Consider the following 20,447-nt stretch of genomic DNA (forward strand, 5'->3'; position numbering starts at 1 on the left):
AGCTCAAATGCAGTAAGCACTGACTGTTAAATAATTATACTATTACAGGTCTACTATTGCTACTGCATATATGAAAATTATTTTTAAAAATGTGTGCATTTACCTTTTTCTAAGTAGCTTAAAAGTGTACATTTTAAAGATTTTCTTTTCAGGCACCAGAGACCACTAGCTGGGAAACTTCTTCATTCATTCAAACTTCATTGTCAGTCAGTTTTAAAAACTCATCGACCCTTTCTTTTAAATGATTTCTGTGAGAATTAGTTCCTTTTCTGTCACAAACCCATCACTGTTGTCTGTGTTTTTCTCATGTCTATCAAATCAGGACTATCCAGTAGAACTTTCTGCAGTGATGGAAAGGTGCTAGATCTCTATTGTTCAAAACGCTAGCTTCTAACTACATATGGGTATTCAAATTTGAGTCAATTAAAGTCAATCCAATTAAAAATTTAGTTTCTTAATGCTGCTGGTAACATTTCAAGTGCTCAAAAGTCACATGCAACTACCTGTCTACCATTTTGGAAGGCACAGTGACAACCGGTCCTATTGTCTTCAGTTTTTCTGTAATCAAATCCATTACACAGACTAGTCCTAGTTTAATATTAATAATGAATAATTTTGATTACATTATTCCCATGCTCAAAACCTCTTTGATTAAAGGCATACTCTTAAAAATATATAATTACATGAAAAAATTTTCACATTAGACATTAGAAAATGCCTAAGTTTGAAAAGTTGTTGCCTACAGTTTTTTTTGTTTGTTTGTTTGTTTGTTTAAGGTTTTATTTATTTATTCATGAGAGACACAGAAAGAGACAGGCAGAGACACAGGCAGAGGGAAACATGATCCTAGGACCCCAGATTTCATCCTGAGCTGAAGGCAGATGCTCATCCACTAAGCCACCCAGGCATCCCTATTGCCTGCGTTTTGTCTTTATATTTGTATATCCATATAAAAATTGTCCTAAAGTGAAGGATATTTATATTTAATTAAAAATGATTTACATTTCATTCTCTGCATTTTCTGCCTTTCAAGTTTTTCAAATATTTGAAAATAATGTTTTTCTTCTATTAGTCATTTCATCTTCATTTTATTTGCTTTTCTTAGCAATTGGGGTAACTTCCACAAGCCTCACTGACATAGATGGTGCCTTTTTAAATTGTGGTGTCCAGGACAAACATAGTCCCATTGATGTGAACTGGAAAATACCAAATCTCATGGAAACTAATTTTCCTTAGGCTTCCTCTTCAAGAGAATATCTTATGTATTTGGAAGATAGACTCTCATATACAATATCAGATAGTAATGTTGAGTATTGCATATCCAAGTAAAAAGAGAGAGGTGCTAAACAGCCTTTAAAGGAATGTTGTTCCTTCTAATAAGAGAGTTAGGGTTTTGGCAAGACATACTGAATTTTGGCATCAGTGTTTAATAGGTAGGAGTTGGGGACAGTGCTCCAGGAAATTTGACTGCTCATGGGGGAAGATGCTTAGAAAGGGAAGAAGGCTGAGGGTTTTATGACTGAAATTGTGATTGTGAAATAATAATAATAGAAATAACAATAGCGGGATCCCTGGGTGGCGCAGCGGTTTGGCGCCTGCCTTTGGCCCAGGGCGCGATCCTGGAGACCCGGGATCGAATCCCACGTCGGGCTTCCGGTGCATGGAGCCTGCTTCTCCCTCTGCCTATGTCTCTGCCTCTCTCTCTTTCTCTCTCTGTGACTATCATAAATAAATAAAAAAAAAAATTAAAAAAAAAAAAAAAAGAAATAACAATAGCAATAAGATGTGTTTATTAATCATGGCTTCCAAAGTGAAGGCATAATTTTTAATTATAGGGAAATCGATTTACATCGATTAATACTGTCCATTCCCTCTCTCCCAAAACATTAGTTCTTTACACAACTGCTATTCACTTCAGTAATGCTCATTTATGTATTTGATTAAGAAGAATTAGGGAGCCAGATCTCAAAAATATGTTGACCGGATATGAAGTGAAAATTTTAAAAAAAGTCATATAGTTACAGACACCTCAAAGCATTTGGTTTACAATCAAAAGTGCATAGCACATGGGACTGAATTTGGGGGGAAGTAATTGATAGTATGTTGATGTTGTAGCCAACATTTTGGTTGTTAAACATTCCGTTTTTCTTCTTCTTTCTAGCACAGACTGATTGGCTGTCCTCCACTTTCCCCAGAAAAACTTAAAGCAGGGTGACACCATCTCCAGCTCCAGGGGCAAATCATATTTGATGTAAGATAATATTTTTGATCTAGTTCTTTTTGTGGTGTAAGAATGACCATTTAAGTCAATTCTGACTTATTCTGGTCTTCTGGGAAAGGATTCCTCTTCCCTGAGAAGGGGACCCTAAAATAAAGAACACTAAAATAAATGTTTGTTTTCATAAATGAAGAATGTCTGGAACTGCCTAAAACTATGCCTATAATCTCTCCAGTCTTCTTTACCTGAAAACAGGTCAGGCAAAACTTGAACACTGAGGTTAGAGTGTAAGAAAAAAACAAGAAGAGCTAGCAAGGAGCTCAGACCATGGGAATATCACTGAGTCATTTATCACACCTAGCCTGGAGCCACCTACTTATGGATTTCATTCTAGGTGAGATAATAGATTTTCTTTTGGTTTAAGCCAGTTTGAGCTGGGTTTTCAATTACATGTAACTAAAGATTTCCTAGTGGATTCGATCTCCACTATTTGAAGTTATAGTCACCTAAACTGCTGTCATTTTATTTTTCATATGGTTGTTGCTAAGTCACATTTCTGCAGTGCTGTGCTGGTGATGTGAATTACTTGAATATGGACACATAAAACACATAATTTAAAACATATTCTAATTAAATAGCAGCAGAAATGTAGTGCTAGCTGATGGTAATATCGGGTTCTTTATAGTAACGAGACTATGTCTCAAATCTAATTTTACAACTTTAAGGGATGGGTGGCTTTAATTGTGACCTCTAGTTTGTGGGAACTTAGAATTTTTCATCTAAAGATGGAGGCACAATATGAATTCCTAATTCATGCATCCATTAAAGCATTGAGAAGAAAATTTATATTTTGTCTAGTGCAATGCCTGGGAAGAAGTTTTACAGTAAATCTATCTTACTTTATTTTTAAAAAAGTTTATTTATATATTTGACAGAAAGAGAAAGAGCACAAGCAAGGGGAACTGCAGGCAGAGGGAGAGGGAGAAGCAGACTCCATCTTGCCAGGGAGCCTGATACGGGGCTTGATGTGGGGCTCAATGTAAGGCTTGATCCCAGGGTCCTGAGATCATGACCCAAGCCCAAGGCAGATGCTTAAACAACTGAGCCACCCAGGCACCCCTATAAAAATATATTTTAGATACTTAATCATCTTTGTTGATTTAAGTCTAGTATAATGAAACAGTTTTCTCAATTGAGGTTCTTTCATTTAATGTCTTTAATTATTTTAATCAGCTTTTTTTTAGCTTTTTTGAATTTAAATTTGTATTAGCTTATCTTTTATGATTTCGAACACATCATTAAACTTTCCAAAAGGATCTGGTGGGAAGAGCTTACTAACAAACATATGAAGTACATTAATTATGTATCTGTCAGATGACATTCTGATATTTTGCCTTCCAACTAGTATTTTCCCAAATTCTTCCTAGGATATTAGTGAAAGAACTTTACTGAGGACACACAAAGCATTGCTGAAATCAACAAAGTTTGTCTATAAAATTCACCTAATTTGCCAGTCTAACAACTCTATCAAAAAGAAGTTATACTTTGTAAGCCCATGCTGGTTCCTAATGATCATTGCTTTTTCTCCCAAATGTTCTCAAAACATCTGTTTAGTATCTTCTAGAAATTCACTAAGTCCTTCTTTGCCATGCCAAAGGGTTGACTTTTATCCTACGCACAAGGGGAGAAGATCTGTGTTCTTATAGTTATTTTTATATGTCTAATTCTACCTTAAAATTAGGGATTATGCTCATTTATATGCTCATCTAGAAATATATGAATCATAGAACTCATTTAATATTATATAAATAAAAAATGACAGTAATTAATTATGAAGCATTACCTTGTATGTAAGTTTGAGCAGAGATAAAGATAACTAAGGGTGAAGCTATATTTAGGGAAACTTATTAAGAGTCCATTGAAAATTTTTAGGCAAGGAGAGGTGGACACCTGAATTAAATGATGGTGGGGACCTAAAAGGAAAAATGGAATGGAATGGATGGTTGGAGAGATAATGTGTGTGTACACATGCACATATTTGCCTATCTCTACATGACCGAGTTGATCGGAAAAATGCAGAAGTCCACAATGACATCCAGGTTTTGGGCTTACCCATCTCAGTATTTTAGGGCATTTAAATTAGTGAAATCCTCCAAATGACTAATGGTGTAAGTACAATAGAAGGTTATTTCTTCTTCATAAAATGGGATTGTGCGGGGCAGCTCTCTTCAACAAAGATTCAACAAGATTTTTCTCATTTCAATTTATAAAATCAGTTTGTCTCAAGTTTCCTTCTCGCTGAAAGAAAATTAGAACAAAAGATGGGGAATATTTTAGGCCATATTTGTAAATAGAATATATTACTTCTTCTCCTATTACAACCATTGGAACACAGTCCTCTGACTACAGCTAAAAGCAAGGAAGGCTGAAATATATGTTTTAACTGTGTTTCTAAGAGATGGAAAAATATTCCATGCTCATGGATTGGAAGAATTAATATTGTGAAAATGTCAATGCTACCCAGGGCAATTTACACATTCAATGCAATCCCTATCAAAATATCATGGACTTTCTTCAGAGAGTTGGAACAAATAAGATTTGTGTGGAATCAGAAAAGACCCCAAATAGCCAAGGGAGTATTAAAAAAGAAAATTAGAGCTGGGGGCATCACAATGCTGGATTTCAAGTTGTACTACAAAGCTCTGATCATCAAGACAGTGTGGTGCTGGCACAAAAACAGACACATAGATCAATGAAACAGAATAGAGAACCCAGAAAAGAGCCCTCAACTCTGTGGTCAACTAATATTCAACAAAGCAGGAAAGGACAGTCTCTTCAATAAATGGTGCTGGGAAAATTGGACAGCCACGTGCAGAAGAATGAAACTAGACCATTCTCTTATACCATACACAAAGATAAACTCAAAATGGATGAAAGATCTAAATGTGAGACAAGATTCCATCAGAATCCTGGAGGAGAACACAGGCAACACCCTTTTTGAACTTGGCCACAGCAATTTCTTGCAAGATACATCTATGAAGGCAAGGGAAACAAAAGCAAAAACAAACTACTGGGACTTAATCAAGATTAAAAGCTTCTGCACAACAAAATAAACAGTCAACAAAACTAAAAGACAACCTACAGAATGGGAGAAGATATTTGCAAATGACCTATCAGATAAAGGGCTAGTATCCAAGATCTATAAAGAACTTATTAAACTCAACAGCAGAAAAACAAACAATCCAATCACGAAATGGGCAAAAGGCATGAACAGAAATTTCACCAAAGAAGACACAGACATGGCCAACAAGCACATGAGAAAATGCTCCGCATCCCTTGCCATCAGGGAAATACAAATCAAAACCACCATGAGATACCACCTCACACTAGTGAGAATGGGGAAAATTAACAAGGCAGGAAACAACAAATGTTGGAGAGGATGTGGAGAAAGGAGAACCCTCTTGAACTGTTGGTGGGAATGTGAACTGGTAAGCCTTTCTGGAAAATGGTGTGGAGGGTCCTCAAAGAGTTAAAAATAGAGCTACCCTACGACTCAGCAATTGCATTGCTGGGGATTTACCCCAAAGATACAGTGGCAGTGAAATGCCGGGACACCTGCACCCCAATGTTTATAGCAGCAATATCCACAATATCCAAACTGTGGAAAGACTCTCGGTGTCCATCGAAAGATGAATGGATAAAGAAGCTGTGGTCTATGTATACAATGGAATATTCCTCAGCCATTAGAAACAACAAATACACACCATGTGCTTCAACGTGGATGCAACTGGAGGGTATTATGCTGAGAAATAAGTTGATAGAGAAGGACAAACATTATATGGTCTCATTAATTTGAAGAATATAAAAAATAGTGAAAGGGATAATAGAGGAAAGGAGAAAAAAATGAGTGGGAAATATAAGAGAAGGAGACAGAACATGAGAGACACCTAACTCTGGGAAATGAACAAGGGGTAGTGGAAAGGGAGGTGGGCTGGGGGTTGGGGTGACTGGGTGAGGGACACTGAAGGGGGCACTTGATGGGATGAGCACTGGGTGTTATGCTCTATGTTGGCAAATCGAACTCCAATAAAAACATACAAAAAATATTTTAACTGTATTTAAGTAATAAGGAGAGGAAAACAAATTTAATTGAGTTCTTTTCATTAATATGATCATAAAAATGGAAGAAACATTCACCCAAGAAGATGTTATGGGGCTTTGAGTCATTTTGTAGTATAAGCCTACGATATCATTATGCATACATATACAGAGCTATCTATTAAACGGATGAAAATACAATGCCTGAGTTCAAATAGAAGGTTTGCTTGGAGTTTCAGATTTGGAAATCATTGGTTTGTGGATGACTGAAGTCATGAATTAAAGGATTTTTTTCAATAAGAGTGTAAACTGAAATTAGATGAAAATAGATAATCGAAAGATAGAAGAAAAAAACCAATAGTTAAAAGAGTGAAAAAAAAAAATCTGTATAGTCAGAGAACTCCTAAATGGAAAGGAAAATCCAAGAAAAAGATAAGATGGCAGCTAAGAGACACAGATAATAGATAATAGTGCCAAAAAATTAGAGTGGGCTTCAATTTCAAATACCAGGGGGAGATTAGGTCAGATGGGGTTTGAAATATATTCACCGCTTTTGGCAATAATGACATATTTATGCATTTTAAGAACCTAGTGTCAATGGTGTTTTGAAGGCAAGGACAGATTAAAATCTTATTAGACAAAGAAGACAGATTATAGCCAGAGGTATGAGAAAAGGGCGAACACTTTTGTTTTTGATGTTGTAGTTAAAAATAAAGCATCTTAAGCAATTTACATATTGAAAAAAATAAATTATTAAGGATGAAAATGATTTAGATGTAGGTACGACGGTATGGAATCTCAAGTATGATTATTCTTGTATAGGAAAATGGTCTTCTTTTCCTTTAAATAGTTAGGAAAGATAAAAATCTCTATCTCTTAGTACTCTGATATATAAATTGTTGAGTTTTTAAACTTGAAATGACTTCAATAGTTTGAATTATATTTAAAAATTAGATTTTGTAGTCATGCCATTTATTTCATTCCTTCTTTTTGTCAATAACCTCAGTCAGTAGTCATGTATTAAAGGCTTACATGTTAGTGATGAGCTCAAAACATTTTTTAAGAGGACCAAAAGAAAAAATAGCAGAGAAAATACATCAAATAAAATTATAGAGCTACAGTTAGGAGAGGTATATATTAAATAGTGATGTAAAGATTGATTTATAGAATACTGACATTAGTAGGAATTTGTTATATGTTCCATGATATTTTTATTATTTTTAACAAAGTATATATTTACGGTGCTCACACTGGATTCAGGTTATTGAATTTTTCAGCCACCCCATATAGAGACTGTTCTTATATTTCTCCTGTTCATTCAAATCCAATTATACTCACAGTAGTAAAGATAGAAAAGTGGCTAATTGTTGGGTGTGAAACTTAGAAGTTCCCACTTTTTATAGTTACCTGGGATAAACAGCATAATGAGCTTGATTCTATCCACTCCAGGGTGCATGGACTTAAACTTGGGGAGAAGAAAGGGTTTTTAGAATCATAATAGGTTAGATATCTTTATAGTCATCTTGTTTAGCCATATTTCTCAAAAGTTTGGGATTTAGTGAAAGATCTTGGGAGAAAAATAACTTTAGTCTGTTTCTGATAGAAAAGAAACAGAGACAGGATGGCTTCTTGGACACAGAGGGATGTTGGAAATGGTACTTTCTCTCTGCCCCTGGTAAAGTCTGTTTGGGAAGAAAATTGGGCTCCTCAAGAGCCAGTGTCCATAACAGCTTCCTAAAACTAGAATGATGGTAAACTGGTATGGGGTGTGTAATGATGATCATTATTAAACTATATAATAACTGCTTCTAACCTCATATTTTTTCTACCTTCCCCATATATGCTGAGCTCCACTTTTTCTTCACATATATTAAACATTATTGTCTTAGGACTCCTAGGTGTTGGAGATTCTATGATTCAACTTCTCACCCCAAATGAGGATTATATCTATAATATTCCTGCAACAAATGGCATTCAAACTGGGCAGTGGCCAATCAAGGTTCTTCATTTTCCTACATGTCCTCAGAAATGCCATGGCAAAAGACTTAGACTAGTAGCTAAGAAATACTTTCAAGATGGGAAAGAAGAAATAACTTCCCCAAAATTATTTTAAAAACAAACACAAATAGAACATACACCTAGAGATGTTTCCACCTGAGGGTTAAGATCACTAAAGGAGCTTAGAATTCTAGTCTCCTGGTAAATTTACTGCCTAAGTAACTTTTGAGTTCAGGATTGATGGATTTCTAATATCCCAATCATTAACATGATCCAAAACTACAGTTTCAAATTTACCAAATCAGGCAACACTTTAGTTGGCGCCTTTCAAAATCAAATTTAACAACAGGTAAGCCAATGAAAATACCCACTCCAAGCAAAGGCAACAGAATTCCTCCCTATGATAGAGACCAATAGCCATGACAAAGAGTGATTCTTTTAATTATGCTTAACTGTTTCTAAACCTCTAGCCAAAACCTGGGATTAAAAACAAAACAAAACAAAACAAAAAAACAAAAAACAAAAACAAACAAACAAACAAAAAACAAAACAAAACCTGTGATTACAAAGTTTTAAGAATTCAGAAAAAATATTTATTTCCTATATTACTGAGAATTTTTTTTTCTGAAATGTGGTTCAGTGTTAGACAACTGACAGTTAAATATTAAACTTTCTTTTTACAAATAAAACAAATAACCTGTGAACAAACTGAGAAATACTTAGCTTAATATGTATTCAGCAGTTATGACTGATAGTAAAATAAGAAAACCTAAAATATACAAGCAAAATTATGCATATGGTCTCATATGCATAAATATTTTATTTATAATCCATTGATTTATATTCATAGTTAAAATATAACATGAATAAAATATTTACTTATAGATATAGTTATATATTTATGGGATGAAATAAAAGTAAGTTTCTAGTGTCTACCAAAATATCTTCTCTAATAATTTTAGAACACATTACATTGGAAATGTAGTGCAAAAACTTACAACATGAAGGATAAAACTTTTTACCCCCATGTTTATTTGCATTAAAAATGAGCAATTTAACAGTAACAGCAAAGGGATAGAAACATATTTTACTTATTAGCAGTTAGTATGTCAAGGAAATAAAACTGTTTTTGTTTTAAAATGACTGTGGAAAATTGGATGATTTGAAAGGGAAGATAATTCTTCTTTTTAGTTAATAAAGATCAATGTGTCGAGAGAGTTGCAAGATAGATACATGGAAAATGGGTAAGGATATCTACTAGAGAGATGCATAGAAAATACACACACCCACATTTATATCTCACAGCTTTTAAAAATGTTCCTTCTGCTTGACTGTTGTTAAACCTATATTCCGTAAAGCTTCTGTTCCTTTTCTCCTTACCCTTCGAGGGTTCTCCTTCCTACTTCATCCTCCTCCCCTCCCTACCAGCATCTGGGCTTTTTCAGAAGTCAGTACTACTCTGGACTCTCTTATAGAATCTGACAGCCCTTTCCTAATAAAACTCCTCATTCATAGTTAAGCTTTTAAATATGATAATTTTTAATGCTTGTGGAAATCAAGAACCAGAATTCACTATTTAAAAATTATCAGGGATACCTGGGTGGCTCAGTGGTTGAGGCTCTGACTTCCACTCAAGGTGTAATCTTGGGATCCAGAATTGAGTACCAGTCCCACATCAAGCTCCCTTTGGGAAGCCTGCTTCTCCCTCTACCTATGTCTCTGCCTCTCTCTCTCTGTGTGTGTGTTTCTCATGATTAAATAAATACATTTTTTAAAAAATTAAAAAAAAATAAAAGTGTTCAAATGGTAAAAGTCTCTGCAGGGAAGTTGTAAAGAGGAGGGTATAACCAACATAATATTTGACAAAACCAGGCAGGAGAAAAAGCATGAGGATGGTGAAGTTTCAAGGCAGTTGAATTTTGCAAGCATTCCAAGGAAAAGAATATAATAAATTCAAAGGATTTTTAAATTATATATATAAAAAAAGGGATGGATAGGTATGCTTCCTGGAGCTAATGATTGAATGTTGATATGTGAGAACAAGAAGGCAAAACCACTCAACTCTATTTTACTTGTCTTCTCTGTCATTGTGAGTGATGTATGAACTAAAAAGGATAGAATGAATGTTGTTTAGAGGGATTTAAGTTCAAAGTGGGTAAAAAGGTTCTAATAGTCACTCTGAGTAGTTCAGCTCATCGGCTTAGATGAAATATATCCCAAAACAGTGAAGGAATTTGCCCATGAAACAGATCACTGTAACTGATCTTTGGCATTTTAAAGAGAAGAAAAGATGCTAAAATATTAGTGAATGTTTCTCAAGCTAATAATAGTAATAACAATAATGTAGAAAGTAAGAGGAGAAGAGGAAAAGACATAGGCTGCCTTATAACGATTGATTAGGGGACTAAATGTTGATCTCAGACCAAATCCAGGACCACTTTTTAAAGAATGGCTTATGAGAAGTAACAACTCTTCAAAACCAGCATGGAATCACTGAAAGCAAAATATGGCAAAATGACAGGTCATCATCTCCTTTCAGGGCAATGAATGCTTCTTGATTGGGTGTATCTAGCAAAAATAAGGTTTTTTTTTTTTCTTCTTTAATTTCTCCTTTTGGCAGTCTAACAAAGCTAAAGATCAGCATAAATCCATCAATACAGTGTACCTCATTTTCAGGGAAATATCTTTCATGAATTTACATGATGTCTATGAAACATGAATTGTGGCATGATAAGGATAGTGCCATCTAGGGATCTGGCTCTCATTCTTATGTGTTAGCTCTGAAGCTAGGAAGAGACATAAGAAGGTAATGTGGACCAAGTAGCTATGAATTGAATTAGCTTGTACGTTCACTTGATTCTATATTCAAGTAGATAAGATGGAACTGGGAAGAGAACATGGTTATATGTGTTGTTTCTATTATTTCTATTATTTTTGTTTCAGATATTAGGGAGGGGCTGAAGCTGCAGGTGAAGAGCATCCATAGCTGTAATTGCAGTGAACCTAGGAAGTCTTGAATAGATGTAAAAAAAGGGGGGGGGTTCCAGATATACAACTTCTTCCCCCCACCCCCCCACCCTGGGGCCTTGCTTTTATGACCCTGAGATCATGATCTGAGCTGAAATCGAGAGTCAGATGCTTGACCAACTGAGCCACCCAGGTGCCTCAGATCTACTATACATTGAACTGTGTGACTCTGGGCAAGTTGAAACTATTTTTAGTTGCTTATTCTTAAATGTTAAAAAAAAAAAAAGGAACACTAGTATTTATATTTCACTTGAGTGATAAAATGAGGTCATGTGTATTAAAGGACTCAGCCTGGGGCTATCATTTTTTCAGATGCCAAGCTACATGAACACAAAGATCATTTGCAGTTTTAGACTGTTACACAGTGTCTAGTACATTGTAGATACCAAATGAATATTTGTGAAATTAAGGGGTTCTCTTCAAAATTTCTGAACAAATATTTGCATGAAATTAAAGTATACATGTTTAAATGTAAAGATGACACGTATTTGGCCAACACACTAGGGTTTTGGAGAAGCAGCATTGCACGGCAGGAAAAATGTGGTCTTTGAAGTAAATGCAAATACATAGAAGACTAGATGCTACTATTGGCTCTACCATGACAACCCCTGTGACATTGGGCAGTTTGCTAGAATACTTGAAACTTCAAGCTTTTACTCTTTTGGTGGTGAATTGTTCAGTGAATAGATGATTAGATTATATATTTTTAGAAGTGATTTTTAGACCTGAGATTTTATATTAGTTTTGTATTTTTCCTGGTTTTGACAAAAAGAGAAACTTTATTGATTTTAATGAAGTACAATAATTGTAAAAAGATGGATTGTCTTCTCAGTGATAGGACATGTCTCATAAGTATAAGAAACTACATATTTTATTAGCTATGTACATGTTTATGCATATTTATCAAACAAGTGTTGGAAATTTTGCCTGGGAGATAAAACCTTACTGCATCCTTTGATTCTATTTTATCTTTTTTGAGATATTTAAGAACCTTATAAAATATTCAAATGTGAATTTATTTGTTTATGTCAATATAACAGAATTTTACAGGAAAATAAGAAATATAGTATAAAATTCCTTATAAAAGGAAACTGAAAATCTAATGCTGGTTCATGGCAATCATGACAATGAAATCCTCCTAAATTTCACTTCCTATGATGTTGCTTACTTGTTTTGAAGGTTCTTGCCTATATTGTATCAGCATGACTCAACTCTTTACCTTAAAAAAACTGATGTCAATTCTTCCATTGATTTACAATTATTTCTGGTAAAAGAAGAGTCAATGCTTACATAAAATTAAACGTACCACATCAAAGTCATCAGGAAACACTGAAAAAATTCTTAAAATCGAATTGCATGCTTTTTTTCTTAAGTAAATCTAAAATCTTGATTGGAAAATGTCTTACTTGCAGGTAAGTTTGTTGAGTATGTACACTGACTACATTAAATATTTTTTTTTAAAACAGCAATATTAAAACTACATTAGGGACATGACAAAGCTAGCAGATTTTAAGCTGACATGGAAATCAATCACTTAAAGCAGTTCCTAACCATGAAGAACTCCCTTGGAAATCATGGTGACATTTTCTGCTTTAAGCACTATAGAATCGAGTGCATAGAATCTACAAAGCAGGCAGGTGTTTCGTGTGTCTGGCCACAGTGGATTAGTTGAAAGATGATGTTTCATTATGGATTCAGAATTTCTCAAGCATTGCCACTTTTGCACAGCATTGTTGACATTTGTATTAGAGGGAAATCCACATGTAAAAGTGAGGTCTTTTACGAACTGCCTGCCTTCAATCTCTGTCTTCCAGTCTGTCCCAACTGCCACTGTGAGCATATCACTTCCCAGCCTCTGCCACTTTAAACATCCCAACAGAGAGTCAAGGCTGCAGTTACTTTTCACAATATTGTCTTAATGAATGTTTAACATCTAATCACAAAATAGTAATAGTAAGAATGAATAATTACTCTTAAAAGAAATTTACCCCTAAGTAATTGTTAATTTTGGTAGGTGCAATTGTTATAAACATCAATAGCTAACTTTTATTGAGTGATTACGTGGTGCAAAGCATGTGGCTGAGTGACTTACAATCTTTTTTACTGCTTATATGAGGGATCCCATGTCAAATTTATATCATTACAACTCACCTATAAACTTTATTTTGCACCCCACTAAATTGATGTGACTTTTCCAAGCACATACATGGCTAATTAATTATTCATCAAGTACCTCTTACAATTTAAATTATTTACTAGATATAAATGAGTTTACAATCTAATTGGTAAGATAAGACAAGCTAATGAAATAATAAAGAAATAGTACTTGTGTTAAAATGTAGCTGATGTTTATTAGATGGTTATATTTATGTTGAAAAACTTGAGAAATAAACCTGATGTGGCCGCTAGACTGACAATATGCAGTGGCATCCACTGATACTGGTTGATGACTGAAACAAGTAATTTGGTAGGGAGAAACTTGATGTATCTCTTATTGCCTTTGAAGACATGTGAAAAAAATCCTGAAAGTCTTAGAAACACCTGTGGAGTAGTCATATCTTCATATTGATAGTCAAAACCTTGTAGAAGGATGAGGATAAGGAAGCTGATCATTTTATTCATATTTAAGAATACCAATTTTTAGGAGGTGCCTTAGTGGTTCAGTTGGTTAAGCGTCCAGCTCTTGATTTTGGTTTAGGTCATGATCTCAGGATTGTCATGTCAAGTCCAGCATTGGGCTGTGCTGAGCCTGCTTAGGGTTCTCTTTCTCCCTCTCCCTCTGCCCCTCCCTGCTCCCCCACTTGCACACTCTCTCTCTCTCTCAATCTCTCTGAAATAAATAAATAAATAAATAAATAAATAAATAAATAAATAAATAAATACAATTAAAAAATACCAATTTTTCACTACTCTTGTTTCTGGTGACAGAGTAATGTTCTTCTAGCAAGGGATAAGTTGAAATTCATGAAGACTAGGGAAACACTTGTTTTCAGACTTGCCACTATAATCAAAATCATTTAAATTGGTATGCATGTGGAAAGAAGAGAAGTATCCATTTGAATTTTGCTGCTCTTCTAGTACGTCACATATGCACATAGTTATGCACATGCACACACAGAGAAAGACCGTATTGAAGGAGTAACCAGTGATTATTGTAAGTAAGTAAAAGAGGGCTTTAAATTATATTTTACCTATATAGCCTTTTGAAATTCATATTGGGTATTAAGCAAGCCTGAGACTTTAACACAAATGCTTTCATAGATATTAACGAGACTTGGCAGAGCAGAGCAATAGAAGAGTAGTGGACATTGTTATGGACTTAATGTTTATTCCCCTAAAAGTCATATGTTGAAGACCTAACCACTTATATAATGGCATTTGGAGATGCAGCCTTTGAAGGATAATTAGGTTTAGATGAGGTCATGAGTGTAGTGCTCTCATATGGAATTATTGCCCTTACAAGAAGAGATACCAGAAAGCTTACTCCCTGTGAGGACAAAGTAAGAAGGCAGCCACCTGCATGACAGGGAAAGAGCTCTCATCAAACCCCAACAACTCTGGAACTCTGATCTCAGACTTCCAGCCTCCAGAACTGTGACAAAATAAATTTCTGTTGGTTAAGTCACCTAGCCTATGGTATTTTCTTATGGCAGCTCAAGATGACTACTATCTTATTCACAAGAAAGGAAAACAGAAGACAGACATATTGAGAACATTTATAATGTTATGCTTTGTTTTCATACACCTGCTTTATGAAGCAAAGTAGAGTCTGTGAGTAAAGGTGAAAATAAAGAAAATACACAGAATTAATATCATTGTGGATTAATACTCTGCCAAAATCTGGCTGCTAGGAAATACCAACATAAATACAAAATAAATATGTTTTGAGAGACTGATATATATTCAAATCAAATGAAGATTATGGATAAAAATTCATAAGAGATTTTCAAATTAACACAAAACCATCTGTATGGAAATAATGGAGGACTTAAACTCTGTGAACATCTGTTAGAAATCTAATTCTGCTAAAAGGATGGCATCTAATAAATTTGTTATTTACCTTGTTGACAATTTCATCTTACATGAGGAAGCAAATGGGCAATTGCTGGATTTCATTCAGATGAGGGAAGAAAATTGGCTGCGGATGTGAGTGTGATGGAAACCTTTCAATTAAAGTGGCTGTGACTATTTAGAATTTAGAATATTGAAGGACAGAATTGCTCAGTAGATTCAAAGACATACCCTTGACTTTAGGAAAGCTTAAAAAGGTAAATGTGAACCCATGATCTAATCTGTAACTCTAAAGGATACATGTGTTGACAGTGTTCAAAGGCTCTGAAATAAATTCTGATGATACATTTCTGCATAACTGCAACACAGAAGAAAAGTAGGAGACAGTAAATGGATCCTAAATGACAGTTTGGGGAAATCTGCAATAGGCTCAAATCTATAAGCAGTTTCCAAAGATGAAAGGAAGGTCACAGAACCAAGGCAAAAGGCAAATGGAAACCAAGAAATTCTAAGAATAGAATTAAAGTACTTAAATCCAGAAATAAGTTCAGTTAATGAGAAAAGTGCTGGTATCTGTTGTTAGAATAAGAGGAGAAGTTAATGAGGTAATTGTCATCTCTTAGAAAGGTATGATATTCATCGATGGCATAATGAAGGCTAAATGCTCAATTCCTGAATACGTCTGACTTCTTCTGTAAGAAGACTAGTCTTTCCAATTCTCTCCTAATAATCTTTTTCACACACCAGTAATTTGAGATAAAATTAGGAGTTTGTCTTAGATTGGATTTCCCAGAAGCAAACACTGAGATGGGTACCATATATAAAAATGATTTTTTAGAGAACATTCCCAGTGCGGTGGGGAAGGAGTAGGAAAGTATTACAGAAAAGTGTCTGGTTTTCCAGGAAATTGTAACAAAGTACCACAAGCTGACTGGTATAAAAACAGGAAAGCATCCTTCAGTTTTGAAGAGTAGACATCTAAGAGCTAGGTGCCAGCAGAGTTGGTTCCTTCTGAGAGCTGTGAAGGAGAATCTGTTCCATGTTTCTCCCAGCTTCTGGTGGTTTGTTAGCAATCTGTGATTTTCCTTGGCTTATTGATACATCACCCCATACCTGTCTCCATCTCCACATGCTGTTCTTCCTGTGTGTGTATGTGTGTGTCCAAATTCTCCCTTATTATAAAGACACTGGTCATACCAGATTAAGGCCCACACCAATGGCCTCATTTTAATTTACTTCCCTCTGTGACAAACCTATTTCAAAATAAGGTCATCTTCTGAGGTAATGGGGATTTGGTAGGAGGCCAAGCAAATTATCATGTAACACATTGTTCCTTGTAATCTAACTTGAGTTCAATCCCACTGGAAGCTCTGCACACACTGCAGCCCACCTTTAGAGTTGTTTTATTCAGGAATAAGAAAATCAAAGTATTTATACCATTGTATTATCATTCTTTGCTTAGTGGCTGCCCTAGGTGGACATCACTTCCCAGGCACTCCCAAGTCTAGATCTAGAAGTCTAATTACAAGAGTCTAATTAAGGAGTGCAGAAACTAGCTTTGAAGGGTGAAAACACAGTGGGAGCCAGTATGTGTAAAAGTGGCAAAGGGATTTGAGTAGCCATGGACAGACCATTGACAATGTCTATTATAAAGCAGCATATATACACAAAAACCAATTCACTATTTAAATAATATTAAGTTTCCATACCTGAAAGAATTACATTACAGGGTATTTAAATATGTTGTAGTTTTAACCGCAAAACCACTGTAAGTAATCCACCAGAAATATGAGAAACACTAGATTTTCCATATTGGTAATGAGCACATGTTCTGTTTTCAAAGAGGGAAGACATATTTTCTGCTAAGTTTGATATATAACCTGAGAGTAGTTAGAAATCAAATCAGTGGGTCACAATTAGTCTACATGCATTTATCATGGACAATATAAAGAAATAATTTCTTTCCAATAAATCCGTAGACCACATTTCAGAGAGATTTTGCTCCCTGGTCGAACAACTCACCGGTGCCATTCAAGTGATGTTCCCACAACAATGTAGTGAAAAATTTATATGGTCATCTACACTGGCCCCTTATATATGCAGATATGTGTAATCATTTAGATTAACTTTAGGGGTAAATTTGACAAACCTATTAATAATCTTAAGACAACATAGATGGATTCTTAGATGATTGAACTCTATGTTGATTAACAGAGCTGTAAAAACCAGAAGATACCTATTAGCACATAAATGGATTGGTACTCTCTCCAAAGTATTATCAGTTTCTTGGATAAAGATATTTTATCAAATTTTCTTATTTATTATTGAAAAACAATTTGTATACTTACAATATGTCACAGACTATTATTACTGAAGCTGAGAAACAGGAAAAAGGGCATGGTCCCCCCTCCTTTTTTTAGAGTACTTAAAATTTGGCTGGGAATCTGTCTTAATAATTAAAAAATACTAAAATATATTAGTCCTTATATATAAAGTCCTATGTAACAGACTTTGTAATTAGTAATATTTGCTAGAAGGAGTTCATAATTTCTCTCCATTTTTACCTTCCCAAGAAGTAGTGATAATTTTGATGGTGATTTCCAAAGATACCCACTGGATGGGCTAAATTTCTAGAAGACTGAACATTAATTGCAAAGCAGCAGGTCTTATCTGGTCACGTGCACCTTCTTTTTTGTTTGCTTGTTTTTAAAGAATGTTGTGTTCTGTATACTTGGAGTTGTAAGAGCGTCCCAGAGCTGCTAAGGGGGTGCTAAGCCTTCCCTAGTGAGATTTAGATGAGTCAACTTTGGCCAGCTTCTCTCTAATGGCTGGTTGGCTCTGCCTAGGACAAGTTTTTCCATTCCATAAAGTACAAAGAAGTAGGATTAAGAAAATGGAGCAGGGGCACCTGGTTAGCTCAGTTGGTTAAGTGTCTGCTTTGGGTTCAGATCATGATCCCAGGATCCTGAGATTGAGTACCACGTTGGGCTGCTTCTCCCTCTTCCTCTGCCCCTCCTTGACTCATGTGTGTGTGTGTGCACCCTCTCTCTCTCTCAAATAAATAAAATCTTACAAAGAAAAAAACTGAATGGAGCAATAGAGGCTGCTGGCTTTGGACTCAGTTCTAAGTATTAGGCCTGCCACTTCAAGTAAAGTATAAGTAAAAGTAATCCAGCTTGATTTATTAGGGTTTCATACTGAGTTAGGGCAAAACTCCTAGTTGTGATAAAGTGTTCTTTTCTTTAAACTTTCTCTATTCTTTATATATTTTAGAGAATTCAAGAGTTAGTGTCTTAGACTGGATTTTCTGGAAACGGATTCTGAGATAAGAAGTTGCATACGGAAGATTCACTGAGCAGTGGTCTTATGAGATACAACTGTAAGGGAGTGAGAATTGCTGGGCTGGGTCACAGAAGTTGACTTTCATTGCATTTGTAACTGCAAATTTTGCTGTTTTTATGCATAGCTTTGGATCTGGGATGCTTTTTATAGTTGTTTGAGGTAGGTGATAGGCCTGGTAAGGCCTTTATTTCTCTACATCAACCTGTTGTTGATGCAGCTTCTGGGCAATGAAGTTCTCTATGGTCAAAGGCAGTTCTCCACTAGGAGCAGATTGGTGACTCTCAGCAGTTAGTATTCCCAGAATTTGGAGTATGAGTGCATGTACTTCAAGAGGGGTTCTGAGTGGAATACTACAGCATCCAAAAGCACTGGTTTAAATTATTGAAAAGAAGTATGTGTATTGGGGTGGCAGGATAGGAGGAAATCTATTCCAGATAATTCCAGAGTTAGGAAATATATGCAACTAAAACATTGTTTGTTATTGTAGAAGACAGACTGCGTTAAAAGTATGCTAAAAAAAATAGTAAAAGCCTGTAGACTTCAAAAGCTAGGGATTGATGTGACTAGAAAAGCCAGACAGACATCCACAGTGGAATTGTGGAGAGCCTCTGTAGGGATATAAAGGATTGGTCCCCATAGACCTCATTGTGAATAATATGATTTAAAAAACTAATTCCTTATGCTCTTTTTTAACTTCCTTCTTTTAGAAGAGCTCAGTACAGATCACTGAGATTTCTCAGACTACTAAAATCAAAATTTTAAAGTTATAATAAGATATATGTCATTTGTCTTTTTCATATAAGAAAGGGTACACTCATCTACAGTTGTTCTTCTTTGTAATAAGCTACAGCAGTATCAGAAATACTCATTGTGTAATAATAATAGCTGTTGCATTTTTATGCCACTTAAGTCCTTAAAGTATAAAATCTGGGTTGGTTGTTCATGAATATTTTATTTTTTAGAGCAGTTTTAGTGTCATAGATAAATTGAGAAGGTACAGGGATTTCCCTATACTCTCTGCCCTACCCTCACACGTGCGTGGTCTCCTTCATTACCAATATCCTCCATTACAGTGGTACATTTGTTATAATTGGTGAGCCTACACTTACATATCATAATCAACTGCAGTGCATAATTTATATCTGGGTTTACCCTGAGGTTGTCCGTTCCATAGTTTTAGACAACTGTTTAATGACACGTATCCACCATTATATCATAGAGAATTTTCCTTGCCATAAAACCCTCTGTGGTCCATCTATTCGTCTCAAACCCCTAAGTCTTGGCAACCACTAATCTTCTTACTGTTTGCATAGTGTTTTGCCTTTTCCAGCAATTTGTATAGTTGGAACCATACAGTATATGGCTTTCTCAGATTGCTTCTTTCATTTGGTAATATGCCTTTAAATTTCCTTGATGTCTTTTCATGTCTTGACAACTCATTTCTTTGAGCAATAATATTTTATTATTCTAGGTATATCACAGTTTAATGATCTGTCCATCTACTGAAAGATATTTGGTTGCTCCCAAGTTTTGGCTATTAGAATAAAGCTGTTATAAACATATACAGGTTTTTGTGTGGACAGAAGTTTTCCATTCCTTTGGGTAGATACCAAGGATTGCAAATGCTGGATTGCAAATGCTGGTTACCTAAAACAATAAATAGATACTAAGGATTGCAAATGCTGGGATGCAGGGTTGCAAAACCACCAAACTGTCTTCCAAAGTAACTGTACTATTTTGTGTTCCCACATTT

General features: G+C 35.1%; 1 long non-coding RNA gene across 1 annotated transcript in view; it reads left to right on the forward strand.

Moving 5' to 3' along the window:
- The window catches only part of LOC144287554 (uncharacterized), a 147,952-nt gene that overhangs the window by 108,677 nt on the left and 18,828 nt on the right, over positions 1 to 20,447 (forward strand). Inside the window, exon 2 of the long non-coding RNA XR_013355338.1 lies at positions 2,162 to 2,251. This is a non-coding gene — a long non-coding RNA (uncharacterized LOC144287554). The remainder of the gene's footprint in view (positions 1 to 2,161; positions 2,252 to 20,447) is intronic.

This window comes from Canis aureus, chromosome 17 (assembly GCF_053574225.1).
Source record: "Canis aureus isolate CA01 chromosome 17, VMU_Caureus_v.1.0, whole genome shotgun sequence".
Taxonomy (NCBI): Eukaryota; Metazoa; Chordata; class Mammalia; order Carnivora; family Canidae; genus Canis; species Canis aureus.